Consider the following 8,520-nt stretch of genomic DNA (forward strand, 5'->3'; position numbering starts at 1 on the left):
CCCGTCAGATAATACAGTTCTCTCATCCGTGAAAACATCGCCTTTCTTTTCAGTGTGACTGCCCAAGTAGCCATTGCTTTAGAAAAGTGTCGGTTGAGAGATACCAGGGTCCTGAGTGGAAACAAGGTGAGACTCGTGTTGTGTTGACGACTATGTGGCAGTACCCAAATTTGAAACCCTGATGTCAGTGTGTTCTGGGCCTGCGTTCCTGGGACAGGGCCTCCCTGTGGTTTCTTCCCTGTAGTTTGAGGCTCTTTCCTCAGCGCTTGTAGTTTGTATCCATTAAATAAGAGGGAAAATATTCATTGTATAACAAATATCTGGGCAATTTTCAGAAGCAGAACTTCTATTTTAGGGACAGCCAGTGACTCACTGGTGACCTTGGGCAAAAAAGAAGTGAGCTGTATTTCTCGGGCAAGTTCCCGGTTCTCGGAACCAGACTTGGAGGCAGCTCCCCTTCCGCCACGATCCTTGAACACCTGGAGCCTGTGTGAGCCCACCACACTCGCAGAGACCTTCTGCTCCAGCGTTCAGGACAGCATGGGGGCAAAGGGTGCCGGATGCAGAGCCAGGCCCAGGGCTCGGAACCCAGCTCCAGCAAGGGATGTGGTATGTATTTGGGCAAGTTACTTCATGTCTGCTGTTCACTCTCCTAATCAACCAATAAAGATCATAGTAGAGCTTGGAGAGTTGTTATGGGGAACAAATATGTTAATATATGAAGTGTGTGTAACAGCACATGGAGAGTGCTTCAAAAGTATTAGCATTATTATTATTCTTGATATTTTCTTCACAGGTGTTGTAGGTGGCATTATTGTTCCCAATTTTTTACTTCTCTGTTTCTCATGTGACTTGGAAGTTTCTCAGTAGAGGCGGAATGCACTTCCTTAGCCCTTGACTGGAGGTCTGGCCATGTGATTGCTTTGGCTAATGGTGTGTGGTTAGGGCGAGACAGCATGCCAACCGTGAGTCCAGGCCTGAAGAGGTATGCATGTTTCCACTTGTGCTCTTAAGGGTCGACCATCGTTCATGGGAATAAAAAGCCCTGCTGCCTGGTCCAGGAAAGATGAGAGACACGTGGAGCAGAGCTCGACCCAACCTGCTGCTTAGCGCCAAGCCCAGCTGGTCACTGGACTCCCAGCCAGCTGATGCCCAGACAACCTGAACATGTGTGAGTAAGAATAAATGTTAAGCCAACGAGTTTTGGGGTGGCTTTTGAATCAGCATAATTGTGGCAATCACCGGCAGATATAAGGGGAAAGTTAATTAACAGCTAGTTAACTGAAAGTTCATTAACTGTTGTGGAGGGGACGCCTAAAGAAGGGGATGGAAGTTGAAGAGTGAAAGGGGCTTTGGAGGCAGACCTAAGAAGGAAATCTGCTCTCTGATCTCACTGCAAAGCCAGGTGCATGAAGATCTGGCTGCTCTGAACCTGCTAGAATCTCACATTTTTTTGAAAGAAAGGAACTCACTTTGCTCAGCTTGTATCTATCTTGTCCATATTCTTTTTTTTTTTCAAATCAGCATAGAAAGAGTTCTCCTTTTGATTCACACCCAGTGGAAACCCTGCCATTCTCTGGTTGCCAAAGGCTCTTACTGTGAAGGACAGGTCAGAATTCAGATCCTGGGAGTGATCTGTCTCTTCACTCATGCCCGGAATGTGTCATTATTTTCCCAAAGCTGTAGAGGCAGCTGAGTGATTTCACCTCTTTGGTATAATGCTGAGTCTCCGTGGAATCACTAGCTGGGCGATGATCTCAGCAGGCTCTGTCCCTGCAGCTTCTGAGGTGGAGAGGATGGGAGAGAGAGAGAGAGGCAGCGTGCCTACTGTGGAAATCCCAGGATGGCGGTGGAGCCTCGTCCTGCTGTTGGCTGCCTGCCCTCTTCGACTTCCAGCCTCTTTCCTCAGCAGCTCTTGGACAGATGTGGAGAAAGCCTTGTTTGCAATGAAGGAAGGCCTTTGAAGGTAACCAAACTGGTTACCTTGCCCAGTTTGGTTGGAGCTCTCTTGTCATTTGCTCTTTTTTTCCCTTTTCTTGGGTAATTTACGTATTTTCGGGACAGAGTTGGCGTGTGAGGTCTGTGGGTATTTTAGTAAGTCATTATGTCATCTGTAGTGGACATCTGACCCTCGAATGCATGATGCACTCAGCCCTCTGAGCAGTGAACAAGCCCACAGGGCATGAGCCAGATCGGAGAGGCAGAGGTCACTTAGTCTGAAGGGACAAGACACTGTCTAAATCCGCTCTTGGTAAGACTGAGCATGGCACTTCCTGGCACTGTATTTTGTACTGTCTTTGCCTATAACGTAGTCACCCTGAACTGTGCCTGAGGTGGTGGAAGTGGTGGTTGAGGTGAGAAGAGTTCCAGTTAAAATGGTGGCGGATACATCCCTGACTCCCTCATCTCACAGACGCCTCATTAATTAAGGGAAGGTGACGACGCTTATTGTTTAGAAAAGAGCTTGTGCACTAGTAACTGTTTTCGTAAAATCAGATCATTGCCTCAGAGTTAGGATCAACAAAAGGACGGAATTGGGCAGATCAGGCCATCCTGTCAATATTAACTTAAACTGAAATGTTGCCACATAGAAGCTCAACATGAAGACCTCTATTACTGGAATGAGGAATTAGCTTCTCTCCAAAGATGGAAAGTAACTTTCATTGGCACAGATCCAGGACTTGAAATTCTCAGGGCATGATGGAAGAGATCAGGAGCACAACTGTTTGCACAGTCAGTTAAGTGAGGCCTTGTCCCCGCAAAACAGCCTGCCAGGACAGCTCCTGCTGCCTGTTGACCAGCCTTCCTGCATGCGCTGTGCCCCCGGTCCATGCTCCATCCTGCAGCTAGAGTGGTCTTCTTCCAATGCAAACTGGATCGTGTCATCCTTCTACCCCCACCCACCCCTGAGTAAATCCCTCTGCCTTGGGATCCTTCCCTCTGCCTCTGAAGTCCAGCAAGATCTGGCCCCTGCCCTCCATTCACCCTTGCTGTGCACCTTCTCTCGTTCAGGCACACCCTCAGCTATGCTCCCACCTACCACAGGGCCTTTGCATGTTCTTTTCACCTAGGGAGTCAGGTTCCCCTACTATAAGCACGTACACCACCACTTGCCATATATGGAGTTACACATCTGCTTGTTTGGTTATGTTTCTCTCCTAATAAACTCTATATCTACCTGTAAGGATAGTAGGTTTTTGCTCACCATTGACTGAGTCTCCAGCGCTGGAACAATGCTGATGCATAGCATGCCCTCAATAAACATCTATTAAAGAGATGGAAAAGGGAGTTTAGTTAAAAATGCACTTAGAACGTGTGATTGCTGTCACAGAAGCATGTGTTCCAGATCAGATTGGGTCAAATCAATAGCTGTTTCTTGTAGGGAGGCAGAGTGGTGTGCTGGTTGGAAGGCATGATCTGTGGACTCAGACCGCCTGGGTCCGCATTCCTTCTCCTTACCTTCCTGGCTGAACACCCTCTGGAAATTACTCATCTGCTCTGCACCTCGGTTTCCCCATCTGAAAGTGGGGATTCTAGTGCCCAATGCAGGGTTGAGGTCTGAATTAGATACATACGTCAAGCCTTAGCTCAGGGCCCGTAGTCAGAGCTCGTGCATGTGTGCTGTTACTGCCGTGTGTCCAGTGGGGGAAGCTACGTGCCAATGGCTGGCCAGGTTCTGAATGGAATTGAGCGGCTTAGAAAATGCTTTGGGGAGTTGTATTTGTCCAGGGTCTATGATTACACCCTTGGAATAAGTAATGTGTCTCAGGACGTTCTGGCATTATTGGCCTCAGAAAGGTGCTAAGTCAGGCCGCCCCTTCCACCCAGCAAGCCAGGAGGCTGCTTCTCCAGGGGCCTCAGCTGCTTCTGCCTCCTTCCTCAGGGAAAGGACATAACATCCAGGTCATCTGGGAAGAGCCTTCTCCGTGGCCAGACTCAAGCCAAATACCACTTGGCTTAGTTTAGCAATTTGATGTGCTGGTTTGACTTTTGGCTAACCGATTTTTGCCAATATGCAATACCTATTCAAGTTCAAACTGACTTAAAAAGAATCTATTTTTCTACTCCTTTCTTTATCCATCCATCTCCCTCTTAACTATCTGACAAAGAAACTAAATGCATCTGGCTTATTCAGTCCACGTTATAATAAAGGGAAATAACATTAGGGATTAGTCCAGTCTGGAGTCCTGGGTTTTACTACTGAGTTTGGTCCCTGTTCACACTATTCAAGCTATTCAAGTGGTTGTTTATAATTAATACAGTTCTGAAACCATCTAAACCAGCACCGACAGTGTCTGTGTCCCCAGTGACAGAGCCCCAGGGGTAACCTGCTCTTAAGTGGGCAGAGTTACAGGGCGTAGGGAAAACAGGTGGTGGAAAAGCAAAAGTGGGGTCAAGTTTGGGGCTACGTGTTCAATGGAACTATGTTCAATGGACTATGTTTGAACAAGAGACCATTTGAGATATGTTTTTGCACTAGTTTTCTAGTGATTTGTTCATTTTCTTTTATAACTTCTTCACTGTTAATACTGGGAAGGGGCTTCTGAAGGGAGGCGTGACATGTTAGAAACATGGGGAAACATATGGAGCCACCATTTGCAAAAACAACAAAGAAGGCAGTGAGCAGCGAGCGCAGGCAGAGTAAACAGCAGAGACGGTGCCAGCACTGTTAAAGGTTGGCCATTAAAGGGAGTATCGAATACAAGCTGCCGCAAGGAGCTTGTGATAACCCTTCCCCCGGTTTATGACACAGGCAGAGCGCAAACGAAGGAGCTCAGGGCCCGAATTACCTACAACAGCCTCACGTTTGGGTTCTGCAGAGGAAGTGAGATGATGGTTAAAGGGATTAGCGCTATTTTTGGTGAAAGCAAAGAAGAAAAACCCTCAGGAGGTGTGGATCCCGGTGTGAATGATACAGTTACTCAATGGCCTCTGCCTCAGATGCAGAGAGAGAATGTCACAACGTAGCTGCTTCACTGGGCCCAGATGGGGAGGAGAAACCCAACCACGATCTAACAACGAGGAATTGATAAATGGAGACAACTCCACCAAGCGGTCGGGGAGGCTGGCTGAGACATGCCAGCTACAGACTTTCTTTATGAGACGACTGTGGTTAATACCCACAACAGGGAGCATTTTCAGTTTTTAAGTTATTATCAGAAAATTATGGTCAGTAAGAAGCATTTCACAAAGGGGGAAATCTAGGCATTGACAGGGTAGGTTGCTTGCTAAGGGGAGCATGGTGGCAGAAATGTTCAGACCGAGGCTAGAAGACCCTGATTATCCGTCAAGGTGGAAGAATTGGTAGGAAGAGTCACACCCCAGCCTGATCTCCCAGTCTCAGAAGGCACCTGGAAAGGACACCTCAGAAGGCAGCATGTCCTGTCTCTGAAAGCAGGAACCATTTCACAGCCATTTTCCAGCAAGAGGGGAAAACTGGGACCTGGTGGAGAAGGATCTATGGCAGAGACACAGAGTCCTGGGGAAGGTAGAATAAGGGGGCTACGTGGGCTGTTGATGGCTTATGGCAATCTGGTTAGTGCTGACCAAGCAAGAAGCAACACAATCATCAGAGTGTCTGTGTGTGAAAATGGTGGCAAAGAAGGACTCTGCCTACGACTGTGTTCTGGCACAAGGTGGAGATTTGTGAGCACTGAGGACTTTGAGGAGAAGATGCGTGGAAGGAGATGCCACAGGAGCGTGTTAAAGAGACGAAGGCAGAGAAGCAGAGGTCAGGGAACAGGCCTTTTTGGCAGCGTCTCACTCATTATCAAGTACCCAGGGCAACGGGGGTTTGTGGCCAGAGCGGCACAGGACTTGGAAGTCTCCAACTCGCTGTCGGGCAGCAGGGCAGCGCCCGGAGGCCCATGACAAAGGTGATGGCAGAAGTAGACAAGCGGGTGTCTGGAAGTCCAAACAAAGTTGCTTTAAAGCTGCTCTTTCCCTCCTCCTGGGAAGAGATTCTGTAAGGAGGTGACTTGCACCTTCACTAGGGATTGAGGATGCTCTGGGGTGTTGAAATGGACCCTGGAGCCAAGCAGGAGTTTGCCCTACCATTGACCATGGCACTTGGCTCTTATACAAGCGTCCCTTTGGCCTGCACAGAGGCTTACATGTTTCGAGAGCTCTCTGGAAACTGTGCCCCGGGACCCGGCCTGTTGTGCCTGGCACTTGGCAGTCAGGAGGCCAGCGCGTGGGGTCAGGCAGGAGCACTGACACTGCCTCCCTCCAGCCGGGCAGCAGCACCTCCACCTTCGCCTCCTCTGCCCTTCAGCCTTGAGGAGGGCCGTGGCGGCAAGGGACGGGGAAGAGGAGCAGAGTCCCAGCCGCGGCCTGAGGTGAGGTCTGTAGTCACAGCGGCCTCTCGGGATGACTAACACCACTTTCAGGCAACTGAAAGTAGTGAACTTTCAGTCAGCGGCTGTTCTTTTTCCAATACCAAACACCTTAATAACAGCAAGTTCCGTTCCTCTCCACCCCTGCTTCACGGAGTTACTGTTTGTCAGGGATGAATCAACTGTTTCAAACCCGTGTGAGGGCTGACACGCCCTCTGTCCATCAGCTTTCTCTGGGAGAAGCAGTGCCCGCGTCGGGCATCATCAGGATCGTCCACACTCCTCAACGTCCAGCATCGCCCTGTTGGCGAGGGGACCCTGGGGAGTGGGCGCTCGCACAGGTGCATTTCCAGATCTTTGGTGGTTCAAACTTCTGCAGTCTAAAACTTTAAAAGGTCACTGTTTTTGTTGAAAACATTTATAATATGTACAAATGCTTCTGTGCTTTACTAAGCAGAAAATACGCAGTGTAATTCACCTTCTCACAATGACTCAGGAAGCTCGTTGTGAACATCAATGACTGGGCTACCCTGAGGATTTCCAGGGCTTATAGAACTGCTTCCCCGACAATGAATGATCCCAAACCTCAGGGACAAAAAAAAATCTAGAAAACGGGACAACTAGACAGTTCTTAAAAAATTGCTCTTCTAATTACAACAGTAATATATGTTCATTGCAGAAAACTATTATGTATAAAATAATAAAAGAAAAATTAAAATCAGTGAAATGAGACTTAAAGTAGCTTTTTGCTGTCAGCCATTACTGTCACTATTTTGCTGATGGCTGTGGGTGCTACTCCACAGTTTCTCCACAGCGAGTCTCATCTCTCCTTAAGGTAACATGCCTACGATTTGTGACCACTGCTTTTATTTCTGGGTAAAATGGTGCTGTGGTTCAAGAAGATAAAGATAAATGTTATTGTGAATGTATCAAAAATTCCTCTATACCCTTATTCAATAAAAAGATAAAACTGGGGCAATTTGTAGACAGTATCTTACAAATAACATTGTCAGTTTAAGTCTATAAGAAGCTGGGTAAATTGGCAAATAGTCCTTAATCTCTTTGAATCTTTTCACAGCTACTCTCAAGAACTTCAAAACTTTGCAGGTAGATTCTAGAATAGAAGGTGTTGGGGTATCTTAGTCCATTCTGGCTGCTATAACAAAATCTCATAGACTGGTTGGCTTAAACAACAAACATTTATTTCCCACTGTTCTGGAGGCTGGAAGTCTAGGATCAGGCTGCCGGCTGGTTCAGTTCCTGGTGAGGGCTCTCTTCCTGGTTTGCAGATGGCCGCCTTCTCCTTGTGTCCTCACATGACAGAGAGGGAGAGAGAGGAAGCAAGCTCTTTCATGTCTCTTCTCATAAGGGCACTAATCCCACCATGAGGGCTCCACTCTCATGACCTAATCACCTCCCAAAGGCCCCACCTCCAAATACCATCACCTTGGGGGTTAGGGTTTCAACATATGAATTTTAGGGGGACACAGTCTATAGCATTCCTGTAGTATCCTTTGGCAATGTTACAAAAAAATTGGGAAGTCGCCCAGTTAGAGCTTCATGCTGAGATTCTAGTGGCCATGTGGTTAGTTCCTGGATTTCTAGCTTCCCATGGTTTACCTGGGACAGTCCCAGTGATGCCTCTTGTCCTGGTGTAATTGTTAGTAGTGCCCCTTTCACCCTCACAAAGGCCCCAACGATTGTGTCCAGCCTCAGTTCACACTCCTCCTGCTGGGAGGCTCAGTGTATGCCAGTCCAGAGCGAATCAGAAGAGAGGGAGGTGAGGCAGTACGATGCCCTCCCCACGCCTGGAAAACAGCTCAGAAGGATTCAGTACCTGGAAGAAAGCATATTTTTCTCAATGGCCAGTGTTTGCTTGTCTGAGTATTGACTGTCCCCTGAGCTCTCTCTTACCTTTGAAGCAGGGGAAAGAAGACTCACCAGCGGTATGACCTCTCAGCTCTGGGGGAGCCACGAATGACACACTAGACAAATCACACATTCAAGTGGGAAAGCAGCCTATTTCCTTACATCCTTAAAACTCAGAGCCCTTTAGGCTGGGAAGAAGGTCAGAATGGCTCCCCTCTATTATATTTCATGATAGTTGCTGGTTTGGAGTTGCTAAATACTTTTAAAAATCACTAAAAACAATTTAATGTCAAGAAAAAAATAATTAGAACCATAG

The sequence above is a fragment of the Ceratotherium simum genome, chromosome 40 (genome assembly GCF_057802395.1).
Source record: "Ceratotherium simum simum isolate JZ-2026a chromosome 40, ASM5780239v1, whole genome shotgun sequence".
In the NCBI taxonomy this organism is placed as follows: domain Eukaryota; kingdom Metazoa; phylum Chordata; class Mammalia; order Perissodactyla; family Rhinocerotidae; genus Ceratotherium; species Ceratotherium simum.